At 45.4% G+C, this 23,701-nt stretch overlaps 1 pseudogene across 1 annotated transcript in view; it reads right to left on the bottom strand.

Moving 5' to 3' along the window:
- LOC311119145 (circularly permutated Ras protein 1-like) overlaps positions 1-23,701 on the bottom strand; it is a 50,245-nt pseudogene that overhangs the window by 26,138 nt on the left and 406 nt on the right. The gene's annotated exons all lie outside the window — the stretch shown is intronic.

The following is a 23,701-nucleotide window of genomic DNA, read 5'->3' as shown; positions in this document are numbered from 1 at the left end:
GACAGAGAGAGAGAGAGGGAGAGAGAGAGAGAGAGAGAGAGAGAGAGAGAGAGAGAGAGAGAGAGAGAGGGAGAGAGAGGGAGAGAGAGAGAGAGAGAGAGAGAGAGAGAGAGAGAGAGAGAGAGAGAGAGAGAGAGAGAGAGAGGGAGAGAGAGGGGAGAGAGAGAGAGAGAGAGAGGGAGAGAGCGAGAGAGAGAGAGAGAGAGAGAGAGAGAGAGAGAGAGAGAGGGAGAGAGAGGGAGAGAGAGAGAGAGAGAGCGAGAGAGAGAGAGAGAGAGAGGGAGAGAGAGAGAGAGAGAGAGAGAGAGAGAGAGAGAGAGAGAGAGAGAGAGGGAGAGAGATTTTCAGTGGGCTACAATGTAGTTATTTTCTTGTGGCTGAACGATCAAAATGTATTTTTAGCGTAGCCCTACTCCATAAATGTCTCTTTATTTTTAGCCATCGGTCCATAATACAGAAATACAAGCTGTTTTATTTTCTTTGCTCTGAGATCATGATGACCTAAGCACTACCTCTCCTCTACATACGCAGGACAGGATAGGGTTAGAATGGAATAAACTAATGTAGATATATTAATTTGCTAACAGTGGCTGCTGCCCAGTTCGTTGCTTTTTCTGATAGTTAACATATTGAAAATTGATTCACACGATGACATCAATGTTTTAAGGATGATCCTTCAGTGTTGGTGTCTGAGTGGTTGGAATTTCCCCCTTACGTTGTCTCAAATATAACAAAATACCAATATTGTTTAAGCTTTGGGAAAAGGCATCCTTGGGACATCTTGTCAATTTCAATGGAATGAAACGGGAGGTCCCAAAGATTCTGTTTTAAGGATAGGGTTAGTTACGGGTTAAGGTTAAGGTTAGTGGTCTAAGGCACTGCATCTCAGTGCTTGAGGCGTCACTACAGACCCCCTGGTTCGATTCCAGGCTGTATCACAACCGGCCGTGATAGGGAGTCCCATAGGGGCGGCGCACAATTGGCCCAGCGTCGTCGGGGTTTGGCCGGTGTAGGCCGTCATTGTAAATAAGAATTTGTTCTGAACTGACTTGCCTGGTTAAATAAAGGTAAAAATAACAAATAACAAATAAAAGGGTTTAGGGTATGGATGTCCCAATGATTACAAATAGCACCAACCATTGTTTTTGCGCGTTGCTACTGGAAATCATAGAAGAATGTAGGCACTGATATGAGAAACATGTTTTAGAGTAGACCAATGACTGTGACTAGCTACTGAAAACTTTCTACAAACCACCTATTATGGTTCTCGGACATCATATCTGGAGTAACAACCACCTACTGTTCTTGCATACATACAGGCTCTATTTCTTTCAACCATCTTCAGGGGTATGTAGACAATTTGCGGTGATAGGGCGCGTCGAGCGTTGATTGAACCACGAGAAGCCGTTGGGATGACAGCGCTGTTGGGCCCTTGTGACCTGTAGACAAATACCAGCAAGCGCTTACCAGAATAGGAACCAGAAAGTCATATACTTGCGAAAGGTAAGTTTATAGGGATGTAGCTCAGTTGGTAGACCAGGGTTGTGGGTTCGATTCCCACGGGGGGCCAGTATGAAAAATAAAAAAATAATGTATGCACTCACTAACTGTAAGTCGCTCTGGATAAGAGCTTCTGCTAAATGACTAAAATGTAAATAGGTAAGTTACTCTGGCCTTATAAAATACCCGTGTGTTATAGCCTAGGCTTGCTAGCTACTACCGTTGAAAAAGCCATAATTAGCTAGCTATGCTATGCAGACCCGTCGCCAGACCTCAGTCTTAAGGGGGGCATATGAAATGCATGGGAGGGCAGGGCACCATTGTTATTAGCCTACAGTACGTATATTTAATAATACATTCCCTCAAGTGGGTGCGGGCCCGGGCCCGGCCCCCTATGGCCATGCTTGCTTCTCCCTTCAGATTAGCTAAATTACACATTTACAGCCTTGCATCGACGTGTGTGAGTAACGTTAGCTAGCTATAACTTGTTACCTACCCACCATTGTCATTACCAATGCTTTATTCCGTGTTGCTGTAATGTAAAGTGCAAACCATTTTTATTAAACAGAGTTTGTCTGCTTTCAACTTTGTCTTAGAATATACTAGTCTGGGAAACATGGTTGGTGTATTTGTTGGAAGAGATGGATACATGCACACTGTCGGAAAAATAGGAATACATCTGTTGATGATCACAAGTTTACTGGAGAACGGAGACCAAGTAGAGACTTTTGGACAAGGTGGATAATTGTATAATATAAGGCAGTTTATTCAGAGGTAAAGATATCTGTAAATAGCGTGCACGGACCCGTTCGTCAATCTCGTAGGGAGATATCGGAGAGAGAGCCCCTAAACATTGTGTGCTGACATTTTATACAATAAAATAAAGTAGGTTGATTCTAGTAGTTATGATCTTCTGATTGGTCCTGATGAGTTGGTCGAGGTCACCTCCATTGCATTGGCTCTGAGTCGGGTTCTCTGTCTTCAGATGTTCAGCCTAAGAGAAGGGGTTTTTTGTGTGTGTGTGTGTGTGTGTATGTGTGTTTAACAATGATGATGTGTGTGTGTGTGTGTGTGTTTAACAATGATGATGTGTGTGTGTGTGTGTGTGTGTGTGTGTATGTGTGTGTGTGTGTGTGTTTAACAGTGGTGTGTGTGTGTGTGTGTGTGTTTATCAGTAATGTGTGTGTGTGTGTGTGTTTATCAGTAATGATGTGTGTGTGTGTGTGTGTGTGTGTGTGTGTATGTGTGTGTGTGTGTGTGTGTGTGTATGTGTGTGTATGTGTGTGTGTGTGTGTTTATCAGTAATGATGTGTGTGTCCTCAGAGCAAGAACTCGTGAGTTGGAAGAACCGAGAGACCTATGGCGTGGGTGTTATTCTTAGCCACCTGCTGATAAGGCTGACAAGATAGAAGTCTTTTGTGCATTGTATCAAATACAAAGGCCCAACACAAGATGGGTCATGCACAAGATTTTAGTCAGACCAAGCTATAACATTATATATTTACTACGACACATCCAAAACTGAACAGACGCTATTTAGGTTTAAAGGACATTTTTAAAGAGCGCAGACTGCCTCCTATTTCTTGTTTTATTTGAACGTTGTTTGTATTTTGTTCTAAATTGTAGACCTGATGTCAAACGTGAGAAATTCATAGCGTTTCTCTGGGCAGAGAGTTGCGTAGGTTCAATGGAACAGCGTTGATCGTCCCCACGTCTCATTTGCAGTGAATGGAGCTCCATCTGGCGGAGGAAAGCAGTACTGTACCAGCGGACGTGAAAGAGGACGGCTTTAAATAAATAAAAACATCCAAGATGGCGATTTGTGCGTATTCAGCACAAATATATATTTTTGTTTAGTTTCCCCTCTTGTTGGTAAGATTTTCTGCTGTTTTAAAAATGCCAAATCCTCTCAGCTCTGAGTAGAAGTTGTAACTAGATACAGATTTAGGACCAGTTTAGTTTCTACTGGCCTAGCAAAGATTTATGAGGGAAGGGAGGAGGGGGGGGGATACGACACCAGTCACAGCCCGAACACGGCCCTGCTACTCTACATAACCCCCAGCATGCCCTGCTGCTCGGTAAACGGAAACTGTTAGAAGCTTTTAGATGGTACCGCAGAGAACTCTGTGTATGTATAGAGGTGTGTTGACTGTTTATAAGCATATGTGAGTGTTATCAGGGTGCTTCCAGAGAATAACCGTCAATGAGACTGCTAATCTAGACTGGTCCTATAAATAATGTCTGATAAGAACGACTAGTTGTGCTCGCTTCGGCAGCACATATACTAAAATTGGAACGATACAGAGAAGATTAGCATGGCCCCTGCGCAAGGATGACACGCAAATTCGTGAAGCGTTCCTTATTTTACCCCCCTGTGGGTAGTTTTGCCCCCCCCGAAGGTAGTTTAGTCTTTTTCAGACCTAAAACTTTCATTGTGTGGTGAAGAAAGCAGACACTTGTGTGGATGTTCGCTACCCTCTAGTGGTCATGTTGGGTAAGTGCAACAGGACAGCTGAACTAAACCCAGTCAGACAGCTGTGTCCCAATTGACAGGATGTCGCACGTTAGTCGAGGTTGTGCCACCAGGAATTAACAAATTTAGCAAATTCGGGGGGACATTTTCTAACAAGGATGAACATACTCGCCGACCCTATATGGAATCCCGACGCTGCTGTATTTAGCCTTGAATCGTTGTTTTTATGCTTTCATTTTGTTACCGTGAAGATCTGAAAGTAGAAAAGCATCGGGCTTCTTCCGACAATCCTCATTCCTCTCACCCTGTAAATCTGTCCGTCATCCATAACTTTTTTTTATTATGAAAAGCCTTCTCTTTTTGTCAAACCGCTCACCCCCGTCAGGGTTCGAACTTGTAGAAGGGTTGTCTAAATGTGTTAAGCCTAAACACCACAGGAGTTACATCTTGTTTATGGGTGATTCTGTAACTACAGGCATTTCTAATATATATATACAGTGGGGGAAAAAAGTATTTAGTCAGCCACCAATTGTGCAAGTTCTCCCCTTAAAAAGATGAGAGAGGCCTGTAATTTTCATCATAGGTACAGGTCAACTATGACAGACAAAATAAGAAAAAAAAATCCTGAAAATCACATTGTAGGATTTTTTATGAATTTATTTGCAAATTATGGTGGAAAATAAGTATTTGGTCAATAACAAAAGTTTCTCAATACTTTGTTATATACCCTTTGTTGGCAATGACACAGGTCAAACGTTTTCTGTAAGTCTTCACAAGGTTTTCACACACTGTTGCTGGTATTTTGGCCCATTCCTCCATGCAGATCTCCTCTAGAGCAGTGATGTTTTGGGGCTGTCGCTGGGCAACACAGACTTTCAACTCCCTCCAAAGATTTTCTATGGGGTTGAGATCTGGAGACTGGCTAGGCCACTCCAGGACCTTGAAATGCTTCTTACGAAGGCACTCCTTCGTTGCCTGGGCGGTGTGTTTGGGATCATTGTCATGCTGAAAGACCCAGCCACGTTTCATCTTCAATGCCCTTGCTGATGGAAGGAGGTTTTCACTCAAAATCTCACGATACATGGCCCCATTCATTCTTTCCTTTACACGGATCAGTCGTCCTGGTCCCTTTGCAGAAAAACAGCCCCAAAGCATGATGTTTCCACCCCCATGCTTCACAGTAGGTATGGTGTTCTTTGGATGCAACTCAGCATTCTTTGTCCTCCAAACACGACGAGTTGAGTTTTTACCAAAAAGTTCTATTTTGGTTTCATCTGACCATATGACATTCTCCCAATCCTCTTCTGGATCATCCAAATGCACTCTAGCAAACTTCAGACGGGCCTAGACATGTACTTTCTTAAGCAGGGGGACACGTCTGGCACTGCAGGATTTGAGTCCCTGGCGGCGTAGTGTGTTACTGATGGTAGGCTTTGTTACTTTGGTCCCAGCTCTCTGCAGGTCATTCACTAGGTCCCCCCGTGTGGTTCTGGGATTTTTGCTCACCGTTCTTGTGATCATTTTGACCCCACGGGGTCAGATCTTGCGTGGAGCCCCAGATCGAGGGAGATTATCAGTGGTCTTGTATGTCTTCCATTTCCTAATAATTGCTCCCACAGTTGATTTCTTCAAACCAAGCTGCTTACCTATTGCAGATTCAGTCTTCCCAGCCTGGTGCAGGTCTACAATTTTGTTTCTGGTGTCCTTTGACAGCTCTTTGGTCTTGGCCATAGTGGAGTTTGGAGTGTGACTGTTTGAGGTTGTGGACAGGTGTCTTTTATACTGATAACAAGTTCAAACAGGTGCCATTAATACAGGTAACGAGTGGAGGACAGAGGAGCCTCTTAAAGAAGAAGTTACAGGTCTGTGAGAGCCAGAAATCTTGCTTGTTTTTAGGTGACCAAATACTTATTTTCCACCATAATTTGCAAATAAATTCATAAAAAATCCTACAATGTGATTTTCTGGATTTTTCTCTCTCAATTTGTCTGTCATAGTTGATGTGTACCTATGATGAAAATTACAGGCCTCTCTCATCTTTTTAAGTGGGAGAACTTGCACAATTGGTGGCTGACTAAATACTTTTTTTTCCCCACTGTATTTTTTTATGTTTTGTTCTTTGATAAGTTCACACTACAATCACCCCAGACTTTTTTTAACACCTCTCTATCAAGTATTTTAGCTACTTTTCAGATGCAATTTATACCTCTATTTCACTGTTTTGCCCTCGTCCCTGATCCAGACTTTTGAGCTTCTGTTTTTCTGTAAGAACATTATAACGGTAGCTAACGCACTTTTGTACATTGCGCTGTTCCGTAAATTTTTTCCTAATTTTAGCGCCCCAAAAGCGTAATATTTCCAGGTCAACTGTAATATGAATACCATTGTAAAGCACAATTTCTCCCCTTTCCAGCAAAGTCAATGACGAGACCTTCGCTGCCCGTCTCTGCATGATCGAAGAAAGCAATGGAGCTCCGGCCGGTCTTTGTAAAAATGGCGGTTGGGGAAGTGAAAGCTACTGCGTCATAGTGAAAGGGGGAGATATGTTGTGTGGGGAACCGGCTTTTTTCACCTGATTTGTCCAACTTATCACCTCTAAAATGTAAATAAAACACTATAAAGAGTTTATATAATGTTTCATTACATAACTATTTGAAGGTTTGTGTCGAATTTGAATAGGGTTTTTAGGGCGGCGCTAAATTTATCTTGATAATTAAACTGGGTGTCACGGTTTATGAGAGTCATGATTTATGGCTCGCAGTGACTATGCGGAAAATTAACAATTGATTGAATTAACTATTGATGAACTCACAAGTAACTGATCATTTCTTGTTTTTAATCTGCGAGAGAAGCGCTACACCTGGTGGAAAGAGGCTGTACGGCTCAGAATGAGTTAAATAATGTGTGCCGTACGTTACGTCGTAACATGTCATACTTTAACGTACGGCGTCAGCAGGGTCAGTTTTTTTTCCAACTTTTCTCCAATACTATTGGGCCATTACCATGTCAATCAACGCTGAATCGAAACAGCTCACACCCTGCTACAGTCCCATTAGTTTTCATCACAGCCTCCTATATCAATATTTAGTGTGAGTATGCCCTTTGTGTTGTTTCCACAAAATATATCTGTCCTTTTTGATAGTGGTGTCATTTCGACCACTGAGGACAAATTCCTCATTAATAACGTTTTTTTTCAAGAGAATGTTAATTTAGTTACCATGGAAACATATTGTGACACTGAAGCACATGGCTGCAGCGGACAGTTGTTCCAGATGTGATGGCCAGAAGCTAAAGACAAATCGAGGTAAATATTGCTTGTGTAGAGAATATTTTTATTGTCAGTCAATTCAAACAGGCTATAATTTCTTTATTTTGTGGTAGAAATTGATAAAAAAATAAATAATGGTATTTAGTGTAAACTATGCTAGCTGTAATACTAGCCAAAGCACGCTAAGCAGTCTAATTTCTCTCCAGAAACTGTAGAAGCGTCATTTCCATCACAAACTTAACTGCCGGAAATGACAGAACGTGGTGGAAATGACAAATCCATTATTTTATTAGTTTTTACTAAACTTAAAAAAAAAAAAACTTTAGGCTTATTTAATGATGTTTTAAATTCATTTAATCTAGAAAATGCTCCAAGGTGTGCACAAATTGAAAACGAAGTAGTCTTTGTTTTTAACAGATGCCACAAAAAACAGCAGAGGTCACAGACCATATAGAAAAAAATGAAAAAATTATCGATACCAGGAACATCTGCAAAAAGACAGGGAGGGATACTGGAAGAAAAAAGGGAGAGGGAGAAGTTAAATATTTTTCAGTGCTTACAAAGAAATGAGAAGGCAATGGAAATGCAACCAACAGAATAGAAGACAGACTTTAAAGAGAACAGTTGCAATGGAGACCTACCTATCAGGCAACACACCGCCTCAGTCACCAGATGACTTGCAGCCAGAACAACATACCTGCCCCTAACTTAGCTGCCCCCGATTCACACCCTGATACCCCTTCCCCATCGTCTGCAACAGGAATGAGAAGTCGAATACTTGCTGGAAGGAAAAAGGTTGGAAGAGGTTGCTCAGAAACATACAGAGATCTTTGCGTGACAAATGTCAAACTTGATAATGCTTTACGGAAAGCTGAGAAATACAAAAAAAGGTATGATCGACTGATTAAAAAAAACTGCAAATGAAGGGAACAGAAGAACTTGAAGATCATTTTATTGTTTCAAAATGCCATCATTGCAGAGTTAAAGCAAAAGTATCAAAGAATATGCAGCAGTGCCAAGGACAAACAAGTGGCTTCAAAAATGCTCAGAGGCAACATCCTGAGAAAGTATGGCCTTGCCAAACGTCAGCCTCGAAACCTTAATGACTTGGAGAAGATCTGCAAAGAGGAGTGGGACAGAATCCCTCCTGAGATGTGTGCAAACCTGGTGGCCAACTACAAGAAACGTCTGACCTCTGTGATTGCCAACAAGGGTTTTGCCACCAAGTACTAAGTCATGTTTTGCAGAGGGGTGAAATACTTATTTCCCTCATTAAAATGCAAATCAATTTATCACATTTTTGACATGCGTTTTTTCTGGATTTTGTTGTTGTTATTCTGTCTCTCACAGTTCAAATAAACCTACCATTAAAATGATAGACTGATCATTTATTTGTAAGTGGGCAAACGTACAAAATCAGCAGGGGATCAAATACTTTTTCCCCCTCACTGTATGTAGTAATATTCCATACTGCCATAACTGTTATTGCATTGGTTGCAGAAGTGGTTTAATTGTTGTATTGGTAAACATAGTGTTTTTGCATGCACATGCTACCACAGCGTTTCCCATAGTGGCCTTTATTAAGGTGTTTTATTGCGCTGCCACGGGCGATCTTCTAGTCATCCCGGACAGTTCTTGGAGCTTGCTCATCCGCAGAGTAATTCATAACCCTGTTGCGCCAGGGCAGATCTGGTCAGATTCTCACACAAGGCTTGAGAGAGAGGGTGCTTCCGTCAAACACTAAATGTTTATTATAAACACACGGTAAACGGTTTGGGGAAAAGGGGCTGAGCTGGACCCAAGGAATGAAACAATAAAGTCAAAAACCCCTAAACTGATCTTGCCTGCCTCAAGAACCGCTAAGTTACTGCTAACCATACAAATATACAGTGGGTGGTCCGCTCAGGTCTAACTAGTGTTTTTAGACTAAGTTTTCCTACGGGTAGTGTAGGTCCAAGGGCGACTTGCTAAAAAAATCCCCTTTTCCCAGGAACAAACAAACAATGTAGTTACCATACGGAGTAAACAACAAATTAGTGAGTACACAAAAAACAAGACACCACAGTATCCAAACTCACAAACAAAAAGAGTCTCTGTCTGTCAAGAATGCTGAGTGTGGATGTGGTGCGAGAAATCAAGCGCAGGAACAAGGGCGTTCGTCAACAGACTTTAGTGATCCAAAAATATAACTCCAAACAGGTAACTGGCCAACCCAACCGGGAGGCATGAACAATTACGCACACACACAACAGTGCGTAAAATAGTAGAAACGCGCACGCAGTGCGGACTCTCAAAAACAAACAACATGAGAGGAAAACCCACCAACAGCTAACAGCTGACATAACAATCACACATAACACCTGACCCAACACACGATAACTAAATAGGAAACAAAATCAAACACTAACAAGGGACAGGTGTACAAACAGACAAAACCAAACAAACATGAAACATCGAACGGTGGCAGCTAGTACTCCGGGGACGACGACCGCCGAAGCCTGCCCGAACAAGGAGGAGGAGCAGCCTCGGCCGAAACCGTGACAGTACCCCCCCCTTGACGCGCGGCTCCAGCCGTGCGCCGACCCCGGCCTCGGGGACGACCAGGAAGACGCGGAGCAGGGCGCGTAGGATGACCCCGATGGAACTCGGTCAGAAGAGACAGGTCTAATATGTCCCTCCTCGGCACCCAGCACCGCTCCTCCGGGCCGTACCCCTCCCACTCCACGAGATATTGGAGACCCCCCATCCGGCGTCTCGAATCAAGGATGGACATAACGGTGTACGCCGGAGCCCCCTCGATGTCCAACGGGGGCGGAGGAGTCTCTTCTATCTCATAGTCCTGGAGTGGACCAGCTACCACCGGCCTGAGGAGAGACACATGGAACGAGGGGTTAATATTCTTGTAATCAATGGGCAGTTCTAACCTGTAACACACCTCGTTCAACCTCCTCAGGACTTTGAATGGCCCCACAAACCGCCGACCCAGCTTCCGGCAGGGCAGGCGGAGGGGCAGGTTTCTGGTCGAGAGCCAGACTCGATCTCCAGGTGCGTACACAGGCCCCTCACTGCGGTGGAGATCGGCGCTCGTCTTATGTCGACGGATGGCCTGCTGCAGATGAACGTGGGCAGCGTTCCACGTCTCCTCCGAGCGCCGCACCCACTCATCCACCGCAGGGGCCTCAATCTGGCTCTCATGCCAAGGTGCCAGAACCGGCTGGTACCCTAACACACACTGGAAAGGGGTTAGTTTGTTGGAGGAGTGGCGGAGAGAGTTTTGTGCCATTTCGGCCCAGGGAACATATCTCGCCCACTCCTCCGGCCGGCCCTGGCAATATGACCTCAGAAACCTACCCACATCCTGGTTGACACGTTCAACCTGCCCATTACTCTCCGGGTGGTAACCCGAGGTAAGGCTCACCGAAACCCCCAACCGTTCCATAAAGGCTCTCCACACTCTGGAGGTGAACTGGGGGCCTCGATCAGACACTATATCCTCGGGTACCCCGTAATGCCGGAAGACATGGGTAAACAGAGCCTCAGCGGTCTGTAGGGCAGTAGGGAGACCCGGCATGGGAAGGAGACGACAGGCCTTCGAGAACCGATCCACAACGACCAGGATGGTAGTATTCTCCTGTGAGGGGGGAAGGTCTGTAACAAAGTCCACCGAGAGGTGGGACCAGGGTCGTTGCGGAACGGGCAGGGGTTGTAGCTTACCCCTGGGCAAATGTCTGGGCGCCTTACACTGGGCACACACCGAACAGGAGGAGACATAAACCCTCACATCCCTGGCTAACGTTGGCCACCAGTACTTAGTGCTAAGGCAGTGAACTGTCCGGCCGATACCTGGATGTCCAGAGGAGGGGGACGTATAAGCCCAATAAATGAGGCGATCGTGTACCTCGAGCGGAACGTACGTCCGACCCACTGGACACTGTGGAGGACTTGGGTCGGTGCGTAACGCCCGCTCGATCTCTGCATCGACCTCCCATACCACCGGTGCCACCAGACAAGACTTTGGTAGTATGGGAGTGGGCTCAACGGACCTCTCCTCCGTGTCATACCGCCGAGACAGGGCATCTGCCTTCCCGTTCTGGGACCCAGGGATGTAAGTGATTTTAAATACAAACCGGGCTAGAAACATAGTCCAGCGAGCCTGGCGAGGATTCAGTCTCCTAGCTGCCCGGATGTATTCCAGGTTACGGTGGTCGGTCAAAATGAGGAAAGGGTGTTGAGCCCCCTCAAGCCAATGCCTCCACACCTTTAGGGCTTGTACCACGGCTAACAGCTCCCTGTCCCCTACGTCATAATTCCGCTCCGCCGGACTGAGCTTCTTAGAATAAAAAGCACAGGGGCGGAGTTTAGGTGGTGTGCCAGACCGTTGTGAGAGAACGGCCCCGATACCGGCTTCAGACCCGTCTACCTCTACCTGGAATGGTAAAGCGGGATCCGGATGCGCCAGCACCGGCGCCGAGGTAAACAGGTCCTTCAGTCTCCCAAAAGCCCTGTCCGCCTCAGCTGACCACCGCAAGCGCACCGGACCCCCCTTCAACAGGGACGTTATGGGAGCTGCCACCTGTCCAAAACCCCGGATAAACCTCCGGTAGTAATTCGCAAAACCCAAGAACTGTTGCACCTCTTTCACAGTGGTTGGGGTTTGCCAATTACGCACAGCTGACACCCGGTCAACCTCCATCTTCACCCCTGACGCAGACAACTGATAACCCAAAAAGGAGACCGACTCCTGAAAGAACAGACATTTCTCTGCCTTGACATATAGGTCATGCTCCAACAGCCTCCTCAATACTCGGCGCACCAGGGCTACATGCTCAGCTCGGGTAGAACTGTACACCAGAATATCGTCTATGTACACGACTACTCCCTGCCCCTGCATGTCCCGGAAAATCTCATCTACAAAGGATTGGAAGACTGAGGGAGCATTCATTAACCCATATGGCATGACGAGATACTCGTAATGACCGGAGGTCGTGCTAAATGCTGTCTTCCATTCATCGCCCTCTCTAATGCGCACCAAGTTATATGCGCTCCTGAGATCCAATTTTGTGAAGAACTGAGCACCGTGTAATGACTCCGTCATAGTCGCAATCAGAGGAAGTGGATAACTGTACTTCACCGTAATCTGATTGAGACCGCGGTAATCAATACACGGGCGCAAACCTCCATCTTTTTTCTTCACAAAAAAGAAGCTTGAGGAAGCGGGTGAAGTGGAGGCCCGTATGTATCCCTGTCTCAGAGACTCGGCGATGTAAGTTTCCATCGCCTTCCTCTCCTCTTGAGACAAGGGATACACATGGCTCCGCGGGAGTGCTGCTCCTAACTGGAGATCTATCGCACAATCCCCCTGTCTATGAGGCGGCAGCTGCGCCGCCCTTGTCTTACTAAACACCAGTGTCAAATCCTCATACTCGGGGGGAATATGCAGTGCGGGCATTTGATTTGGACTCTCCACCGAGGTCGCCCCTATGGAAACACCCAGACATAGCCCCTCACACTGAACAGACCACCCTTTAAGAGCTTTCTCTCGCCACGAAATAGTAGGATCATGGGTAATCAACCAGGGAAGTCCCAGCACCACCGGATACGCAGGAGAGTCAATCAGATAGAGCTGAATCGTCTCCTCATGACCCCCCTGCGTCTTCATCCTAAGGGGCGCTGTGACCTCCCTAATTAACCCAGATCCTAACGGACGGCTATCTAGGGCATGTACAGGGAAAGGCTTATCAACGGGAAGGAGAGGAATCCCTAACTCTACACAGAACTGGCGATCTACAAAATTCCCAGCTGCGCCTGAATCTACTAGCGCCTTATGCTGGGAACGAGGTGCAACCTGTGGAAAACAAACAGGCAAGGTTATGTGAACGACAGAAAGCTCTGGGTAAGTAGGGCGCCTACTCACCTGGGAGGACTCCCCAATGCGTGGCCTGCCTTCACCACCACCGGGGGACCTTCCCCAACACCTAGCCGCGGTGTGCCCTCCACGGCCACAGTTGGTGCAGGGAACGGCCCCCCTCGGGTTCCTACTCCTCCGTTCTCTAGCGCCAGCACCTCCGAGCTCCATAGGGCTCGGCTCGGAGGTGCCGGAGGGTGGAATGGGCAACCCCCACCCGGGACGTCCACGGGTGGCGAGCAGGGTGTCCAGCCGAATGGCCATGTCGACCAGTTGGTCAAACGACAACGTGGTATCCCTGCACGCCAACTCTCTCTGGACGTCCTCCCGGAGGCTGCAGCGGAAGTGGTCTATGAGGGCCCGCTCATTCCACCCTGCATCTGCCGCTAGAGTCCGGAACTCCAAAGCAAAATCCTGTGCGCTCCTCATCCCCTGTCGGAGGTAGAACAGATGCTCCCCCGCCGCCTTCCCTTCTGGTGGATGGTCAAACACGGCACGGAAGCGGCGGGAGAACTCCGCATAGGTAATAGTAGCGGCGTCTATTCTCCTCCATTCGGCGTTGGCCCACTCCAACGCCTTGCCGGTGAGACAGGAGATGAGGGCGGAGACGCTCTCGTGTCCCGAGGGCGCCGGGTGTACGGTGGCGAGGTAGAGCTCCACTTGCAGCAGGAACCCTTGACACCCGGCAGCGGAGCCGTCGTACGCCCTCGGGAGCGAGAGCCGAATCCCGCTGGGTTCCGGAAGGGGAACAGGAGGACTGACCGATGGGGATGGTCCGGTAGGTGGGGGCGTGGGTACCCCGCTGCTTTCCCATCGGTGGAGAGTGTTCATCACCCGATCCAGGGCGTGACCGATCTGGTTGATCCTGTCCTCCTGCCCACGAAGACGGTCCTCCATGATGTCCGTTGGCGCGGTTTCTCCTGCTGATTCCATGGAAGGATGTGTGATTCTGTCAAGAATGCTGAGTGTGGATGTGGTGCGAGAAATCAAGCGCAGGAACAAGGGCGTTCGTCAACAGACTTTAGTGATCCAAAAATATAACTCCAAACAGGTAACTGGCCAACCCAACCGGGAGGCATGAACAATTACGCACACACACAACAGTGCGTAAAATAGTAGAAACGCGCACGCAGTGCGGACTCTCAAAAACAAACAACATGAGAGGAAAACCCACCAACAGCTAACAGCTGACATAACAATCACACATAACACCTGACCCAACACACGATAACTAAATAGGAAACAAAATCAAACACTAACAAGGGACAGGTGTACAAACAGACAAAACCAAACAAACATGAAACATCGAACGGTGGCAGCTAGTACTCCGGGGACGACGACCGCCGAAGCCTGCCCGAACAAGGAGGAGGAGCAGCCTCGGCCGAAACCGTGACACTGTCAGAAGAACACAACTGACTGGCTTTTAAAACAAGGGGATGTGTAATGCGATTGGGTAATGAAAACCAGAAACAGGTTGTGCAATCAGGAGAAGTGGCCACTGATTGGTCCACCTCAGCAATCAGCAGATGAACTGATGACGGACAGGTGGGACACCCCAACGACCACCAATCAGGAACACAAAGGGACACCTGTGATTAGGGCAGAAGGAGAGGAAAAACACAAAAACACAAACAGGATACCTATATCCGTAACACATGTTATAAGTGTAATGCCATTAGCCATTTATTAATATACATATATCTATAGTTATAACCCTTAACTAATGCTGTTTACATGTGTGCATATCTTTGTCTTATAGAACCACAACAATAAGATTCCAAGTCATTCGGATGACCAGAATCATATAAACATCTTCAAAAGGAAACAGCTGTGTGATGGTGACTATCAGGAGTACAGTGATGGGCCTCAACATCATGTTCTAACCAGACAGAACCAAACCAATCAGTTATAGCGGGCGAGACTGGTGAGGGCATTCTCAGCCGACCGCTCAGACTGTCGAGGGCATACCAGCCAACCGTTTTTACCTGGTCCTTCTAGACAGATTTAGTGACCAACAGTGTTTTTTACATGGTCCGTCATTTCTCCGGATTTAGCCACCAATAGTTTTTACAACCACGTTGGATGTTTCTATAACATTCTGGTCAATTGGACTTAGCCCCATTTTTTTTTTTTACAGTATAAACATTACATCTATGCTGACATCTATGCCTATACACTCCTATGTAGGCTAATAAACTGGATCTTGATTGGGGCTGTTCAATTACTTATATGGTGTCGCCTAGAGATTTAGATGGATTGAAGAGGAGCTTATTGGCATTACCCCCCCCCCATCTCTCCCGCTCTCTCTCTCCCGCTCTCTCCCTCCCTCCCTCTCGCTCTCTCTCTCCCTCCCTCTCGCTCATCTTGTCGGATTAATGGCACGTGTGTGCTCCAGAAGTGTTCGAGGGAGAGAGGGAAGAGACGCTGTTGATTTTGAACCTGCGCCGCCAGAACACGGAATAATACAACTAGCTGAGGATCTGCCTACCCGAACAAGGTGCTCCATATTGAAAAGGCACCTGTCATTCTTTGGCAAGGTTTAATGTCGTCAGATATTGCAGACAAGTCTTGTTAACCGCTATGGCAATGGAACTAATGGACGAACAGCCTACAAAAGGCCGTAGTGTCGGGGGTAGTGTGACTGAATGGACTAATAGCCTACACAAGGCTGTAGTGTAGGGGGTAGTGTTGTACACCTGACAGGAAAGGCCAGCAGGGAGATGGGGGGTGAAGGGTTAGGGTAGATAAGCCAGGAGTAAGCCTCTTTCAGCCCACCTGTAGAACTAACTTGAGTTATCTGTGTCTATCTGAAGTGTTTACCTATAGGTTAGCATGACTGTTTGAGTGATCTGTGTCTATCTGAAGTGTTTACCTATAGGTTAGCATGACTGTTTGAGTGATCTGTGTCTATCTGAAGTGTTTACCTATAGGTTAGCATGACTGTTTGAGTGATCTGTGTCTATCTGAAGTGTTTACCTATAGGTTAGCATGACTGTTTGAGTGATCTGTGTCTATCTGAAGTGTTTACCTATAGGTTAGCATGACTGTTTGAGTGATCTGTGTCTATCTGAAGTGTTTACCTATAGGTTAGCATGACTGTTTGAGTGATCTGTGTCTATCTGAAGTGTTTACCTATAGGTTAGCATGACTGTTTGAGCGATCTGTGTCTATCTGAAGTGTTTACCTATAGGTTAGTGATCTGTGTCTATCTGAAGTGTTTACCTATAGGTTAGTGATCTGTGTCTATCTGAAGTGTTTACCTATAGGTTAGTGATCTGTGTCTATCTGAAGTGTTTACCTATAGGTTAGTGATCTGTGTCTATCTGAAGTGTTTACCTATAGGTTAGTGATCTGTGTCTATCTGAAGTGTTTACCTATAGGTTAGCATGACTGTTTGAGTGATCTGTGTCTATCTGAAGTGTTTACCTATAGGTTAGTGATCTGTGTCTATCTGAAGTGTTTACCTATAGGTTAGTGATCTGTGTCTATCTGAAGTGTTTACCTATAGGTTAGTGATCTGAGTCTATCTGAAGTGTTTACCTATAGGTTAGTGATCTGTGTCTATCTGAAGTGTTTACCTATAGGTTAGTGATCTGTGTCTATCTGAAGTGTTTACCTATAGGTTAGCATGACTGTTTGAGTGATCTGTGTCTATCTGAAGTGTTTACCTATAGGTTAGTGATCTGTGTCTATCTGAAGTGTTTACCTATAGGTTAGTGATCTGTGTCTATCTGAAGTGTTTACCCATAGGTTAGTGATCTGTGTCTATCTGAAGTGTTTACCTATAGGTTAGTGATCTGTGTCTATCTGAAGTGTTTACCTATAGGTTAGTGATCTGTGTCTATCTGAAGTGTTTACCTATAGGTTAGTGATCTGTGTCTATCTGAAGTGTTTACCTATAGGTTAGTGATCTGTGTCTATCTGAAGTGTTTACCTATAGGTTAGTGATCTGTGTCTATCTGAAGTGTTTACCTATAGGTTAGTGATCTGTGTCTATCTGAAGTGTTTACCTATAGGTTAGTGATCTGTGTCTATCTGAAGTGTTTACCTATAGGTTAGTGATCTGTGTCTATCTGAAGTGTTTACCTATAGGTTAGTGATCTGTGTCTATCTGAAGTGTTTACCTATAGGTTAGTGATCTGTGTCTATCTGAAGTGTTTACCTATAGGTGAGTGATCTCTGTCTATCTGAAGTGTTTACCTATAGGTTAGTGATCTGTGTCTATCTGAAGTGTTTACCTATAGGTGAGTGATCTGTGTCTATCTGAAGTGTTTACCTATAGGTTAGTGATCTGTGTCTATCTGAAGTGTTTACCTATAGGTTAGTGATCTGTGTCTATCTGAAGTGTTTACCTATAGGTTAGTGATCTGTGTCTATCTGAAGTGTTTACCTATAGGTTAGTGATCTGTGTCTATCTGAAGTGTTTACCTATAGGTTAGTGATCTGTGTCTATCTGAAGTGTTTACCTATAGGTTAGTGATCTGTGTCTATCTGAAGTGTTTACCTATAGGTTAGTGATCTGTGTCTATCTGAAGTGTTTACCTATAGGTTAGCATGACTGTTTGAGTGATCTGTGTCTATCTGAAGTGTTTACCTATAGGTTAGCATGACTGTTTGAGTGATCTGTGTCTATCTGAAGTGTTTACCTATAGGTTAGTGATCTGTGTCTATCTGAAGTGTTTACCTATAGGTTAGTGATCTGTGTCTATCTGAAGTGTTTACCTATAGGTTAGTGATCTGTGTCTATCTGAAGTGTTTACCTATAGGTTAGCATGACTGTTTGAGTGATATGTGTCTATCTGAAGTGTTTACCTATAGGTTAGCATGACTGTTTGAGTGATCTGTGTCTATCTGAAGTGTTTACCTATAGGTTAGTCATCTGTGTCTATCTGAAGTGTTTACTTATAGGTGAGTGATCTGTGTCTATCTGAAGTTTTTACCTATAGGTTAGTGATCTGTGTCTATCTGAAGTGTTTACCTATAGGTTAGTGATCTGTGTCTATCTGAAGTGTTTACCTATAGGTTAGTGATCTGTGTCTATCTGAAGTGTTTACCTATAGGTTAGTGATCTGTGTCTATCTGAAGTGTTTACCTATAGGTTAGTGATCTGTGTCTATCTGAAGTGTTTACCTATAGGTTAGTGATCTGTGTCTATCTGAAGTGTTTACCTATAGGTTAGTTATCTGTGTCTATCTGAAGTGTTTACCTATAGGTTAGTGATCTGTGTCTATCTGAAGTGTTTACCTATAGGTTAGTGATCTGTGTCTATCTGAAGTGTTTACCTATAGGTTAGCATGACTGTTTGAGTGATCTGTGTCTATCTGAAGTGTTTACCTATAGGTTAGCATGACTGTTTGAGTGATCTGTGTCTATCTGAAGTGTTTACCTATAGGTTAGCATGACTGTTTGAGTGATCTGTGTCTATCTGAAGTGTTTACCTATAGGTTAGCATGACTGTTTGAGTGATCTGTGTCTATCTGAAGTGTTTACCTATAGGTTAGTGATCTGTGTCTATCTGAAGTGTTTACCTATAGGTTAGTGATCTGTGTCTATCTGAAGTGTTTACCTATAGGTTAGTGATCTGTGTCTATCTGAAGTGTTTACCTATAGGTTAGTGATCTGTGTATATCTGAAGTGTTTACCTATAGGTTAGTGATCTGTGTCTATCTGAAGTGTTTACCTATAGGTTAGTGATCTGTGTCTATCTGAAGTGTTTACCTATAGGTTAGTGATCTGTGTCTATCTGAAGTGTTTACCTATAGGTTAGTGATCTGTGTCTATCTGAAGTGTTTACCTATAGGTTAGTTATCTGTGTCTATCTGAAGTGTTTACCTATAGGTTAATGATCTGTGTCTATCTGAAGTGTTTACCTATAGGTTAGTGATCTGTGTCTATCTGAAGTGTTTACCTATAGGTTAGCATGACTGTTTGAGTGATCTGTGTCTATCTGAAGTGTTTACCTATAGGTTAGCATGACTGTTTGAGTGATCTGTGTCTATCTGAAGTGTTTACCTATAGGTTAGCATGACGGTTTGAGTGATCTGTGTCTATCTGAAGTGTTTACCTATAGGTTAGCATGACTGTTTGAGTGATCTGTGTCTATCTGAAGTGTTTACCTATAGGTTAGTGATCTGTGTCTATCTGAAGTGTTTACCTATAGGTTAGTGATCTGTGTCTATCTGAAGTGTTTACCTATAGGTTAGTGATCTGTGTCTATCTGAAGTGTTTACCTATAGGTTAGTGATCTGTGTCTATCTGAAGTGTTTACCTATAGGTTAGTGATCTGTGTCTATCTGAAGTGTTTACCTATAGGTTAGTGATCTGTGTCTATCTGAAGTGTTTACCTATAGGTTAGTGATCTGTGTCTATCTGAAGTGTTTACCTATAGGTTAGTGATCTGTGTCTATCTGAAGTGTTTACCTATAGGTTAGTGATCTGTGTCTATCTGAAGTGTTTACCTATAGGTTAGTGATCTGTGTCTATCTGAAGTGTTTACCTATAGGTTAGTGATCTGTGTCTATCTGAAGTGTTTACCTATAGGTTAGCATGACTGTTTGTAGAGTCCCGCTCACACACACCTTGATCTTGTTTTGTGCACAGGTTATAGGGCGTGGCCACAGGTTATAGGGCGTGGCCACAGGTTATAGGGCGTGGCCACAGGTTATAGGGCGTGGCCACCTGTTATAGGGCGTGGCCACATGTTATAGGGCGTGGCCACGTGGTATAGGGCGTGGCCTTTTATTGACAATTACATTAAGTTTATGCAAAGAGTCAATATTTGCAGTGTTAACCCTTCTTTTTCAAGACCTCTGCAATCCAACCCTGGCATGCTGTCAATTAACTTCTGGGCCACATCCGGTTTTGTTTGTCCACCTGCCTCTTGAGGATCGACCAAAAGTTCTCAATGGGATTAAGGTCTGGGGAGTTTCCTGGCCGTGGACACAAAATGTTGATGTTTTGTTCCCCGAGCCACTTAGTTATCACTTTTGCCTTATGGCAAGGTGCTCCATCATGCTGGAAAAGGCATTGGTCGTCACCGAACTGTTCTTGAATGGTTGGGAGAAGTTGCTCTCGGAGGATGTGTTGATACCATTCTTTATTCATGGCTGTGTTCTTAGGCAATCTGATGTTCCTGATGTTTTTCCTGGAGAGAAGTGGCTTCTTTGCTGCCCTTCTTGACACCAGGCCATCCTCCAAAAGTCTTCACCTCACTGTGCGTGCAGATGCACTCACACCTGCCTGCTGCCATTCCTGAGCAAGTTCTGCACTGGTGGTGTCCCGATCCCGGTCCTTTTGTGGCAGGGCTGAAATGCAGTGGAGATGTTTTTTTGGGGATTAAGTTCATTTTCATGACAAAGAGGGACTTTGCAATTCATCTGATCACTCTTCATGACATTCTGGAGAATATGCAAATTGCCATCAAAACTGAGGCAGCAGACTTTGTGAAAATTAGTATTTGTGTCATTCTCAAAACTTTTGACCACGACTGTAGACCAACCATCACCATGTCAAAGGACCGGTCTCTAAATGCCTCCCCTCCTTCCCTCTCATCATCCTCCATCTTCCTCTCTTCAGACCATGTCTAAGGACCGGTCTCTAAATGCCTCCCCTCCTTCCCTCTCATCATCCTCCATCTTCCTCTCTTCAGACCATGTCTAAGGACCAGTGTGAATCCGTAGCGGTGAGCGTCGAGTCCGTTAAGATGTCGGTCCCAGTGTCGGGAGCGTAGTGAGCAGCTAGCTATGGCCGCCGCCGCACTGAGGGAGGAGTCGGCGTGCTTGAGAGAACAGGTGAGATGGATGGATGCATACAGTTGAAGTCGGAAGTTTACATACACTTAGGTTGGAGTCAATAAAACTCGTTTTTCAACCACTCCACAAATTTCTTGTTAACAAACTATAGTTTTGGCAAGTCGGTTAGGACATCTACTTTGTGCATGACACAAGTTAATTTTTCCAACAATTGTTTACAGACAGATTATTTCACTTATAATTCACTGTATCACAATTCCAGTGGGTCAGAAGTTTACATACACTAAGTTGACTGTGCCTTTTAAACAGCTTGGAAAATTCCAGAAAATGATGTCATGGCTTTAGAAGCTTCTGATAGGCTAATTGACATCATTTGAGTCAATTGGAGGTGTACCTGTGGATGTATTTCAAGGCCTACCTTCAAACTCAGTGCCTCTTTGCTTGACATCATGGGAAAATCGAAATAAATCGGCCAAGACCTCAGATTTTTTTTTGTAGACCTCCACAAGTCTGGTTCATCCTTGGGAGCAATTTCCAAACGCATGAAGGTATCACGTTCATCTGTACAAACAAGTATAAACACCATGGGACCACGCAGCCGTCATACCGCTCAGGAAGGAGACGCGTTCTGTCTCCTAGAGATGAACGTACTTTGGTGCGAAAAGTGCAAATCAATTCCAGAACAACAGTAAAGGACCTTGTGAAGATGCTGGAGGAAGCAGGTACAAAAGTATCTATATCCACAGTAAAACGAGTCCTATATTGACATAACCTGAAAGGCCACTCAGCAAGGAAGAAGCCACTACTCCAAAACCGCCATAAAAAAGCCAGACTACAGTTTGCAACTGCACATGGGGACAAAGATCGTACTTTTTGGAGAAATGTCCTCTGGTCTGATTAAACAAAAATAGAACTGTTTGCCATAATGGCCATTGTTATGTTTGGAGGAAAAAGGGGGTTGCTTGCAAGCCGAAGAACACCATCCCAACCGTGAAGCATGGGGGTGGCAGCATTATGCTGTGGGGGTGCTTTGATGCAGGAGGGACTGGTGCACTTCACAAAATAGATGGCATCATGAGGAAGGAAAATTACGTGGATATATTGAAGCAACATCTCAAGACATCAGTCAGGAAGTTAAAGCTTGATCGCAAATGGGTCTTCCAAATGGACAATGACCCCAAGCATACTTCCAAAGTTGTGGCAAAATGTCTTAAGGACAACAAAGTCAAGGTATTGGAGTGGCCATCACAAAGCCCTGACCTCAATCCTATAGAAAATGTGTGGGCCGAACTGAAAAAGCGTGTGCGAGCAAGGAGGCCTACAAACCTGATTCAGTACACCAGCTCTGTCAGGAGGAATGGGCCAACATTCACCCAACTTATTGTGGGAAGCTTGTGGAAGGCTACCCGAAACGTTTAACCCAAGTTAAACAATTTAAAGGCAATGCTACCAAATACTAATTGAGTGTATGTAAACTTCTGACCCACTGGGAATGTGATGAAAGAAATAAAAGCTTAAATAAATCATTCTCTCTACTATTATTCTGACATTTCACATTCTTAAAATAAAGTGGTGATCCTAACTGACCTAAGACAGGGACTTTTTACTAGGATTAAATGTCAGGAATTGTGAAAAACTGAGTTTAAATGTATTTGGCTAAGGTGTATGTAAACTTCCAACTTCAACTGTAGATATTTAGGTAGACTGACTGACTGTTTGTTGGTCGATTTGATTGATTGATTTTGATTGATTTAACAGTGTCAAGCCACCCAGCTGGATATGGCCCGGATGAGAAGACAGCTAGAAGAACTGCTGGATACCAAGGCTCAGATGGAGGCCAGTGATAGAATGCACCGCAAACTCAGCAAGACACTCTAAAGGGAGATGGAGAAGGAGAAGAGGGGAGAGGAGAAGGAGAAGAGGGGAGAGGAAGAGAGAAGAGGGGAGAGAATGAGAGAGCAGGGGAGAGAAGGAGAGATGAGGGGAGAGGAGGGGAGAGAAGGAGAGAGAGGAGGAGGAGGGGAGAGAAGGAGAGATGAGGGGAGAGAAGGAGCGATGAGGAAAGAGGAGGGGAGAGAAGGAGAGAGGAGGGGAGAGAAGGAGAGAGGAGGGGAGAGAAGGAGAGGAGTGGAGAGAGAGGAGGAGGAGGGGAGAGAAGGAGCGATGAGGAAAAAGGAGGGGAGAGAAGGAGAGAGGAGGGGAGAGAAGGAGAGAGGAGGGGAGAGAAGGAGAGATGAGATGAGGGGAGAGGTGAGGGGAGAGGAAGGAAGAGGAGGGGAGAGGAGGAGAGATGAGATGAGGGGAGAGGAGGAGAGAAGAGGAGAGAGGAGGGGAGATGAGTAGGAGAGAGGAGGGGAGCGACAAAATAAGACCTGCTGGATACCAAGGCTCCGATGGAGGCCCAGGGAGAGAAGGGGAGAGGAGGGGAGAGGAGGGGAGAAGGGGGGAGAGAATGAGAGAGCAGGAGAGAGGAGGGGAGAGAAGGAGAGAGAGGAGGAGGAGGAGGAGGGGAGAGGAGGAGAGAGGAGGGGAGAGAGGAGGAGGAGGGGAGAGAAGGAGAGATGAGGGGAGAGAAGGAGCGATGAGGAGAGAGGAGGGGAGAGAAGGAGAGAGGAGGGGAGAGAAGGAGAGAGGAGGGGAGAGGTGAGGAAGGGAGAGGAGGGGAGAGAATGAGAGAGCAGGAGAGAGGAGGGGAGAGAAGGAGAGAGAGCAGGAGGAGGAGGAGGAGGAGGAGGGGAGGAGGAGGGGAGAGAAGGAGAGAAGAGGGGAGAGAGGAGGAGGAGGGGAGAGAAGGAGAGAGGAGG

Source organism: Coregonus lavaretus, assembly GCF_964263955.1.
Source record: "Coregonus lavaretus genome assembly, chromosome: 1".
Lineage (NCBI taxonomy): Eukaryota > Metazoa > Chordata > Actinopteri > Salmoniformes > Salmonidae > Coregonus > Coregonus lavaretus.
This window is presented reverse-complemented; position numbering and strand designations above follow the sequence as displayed.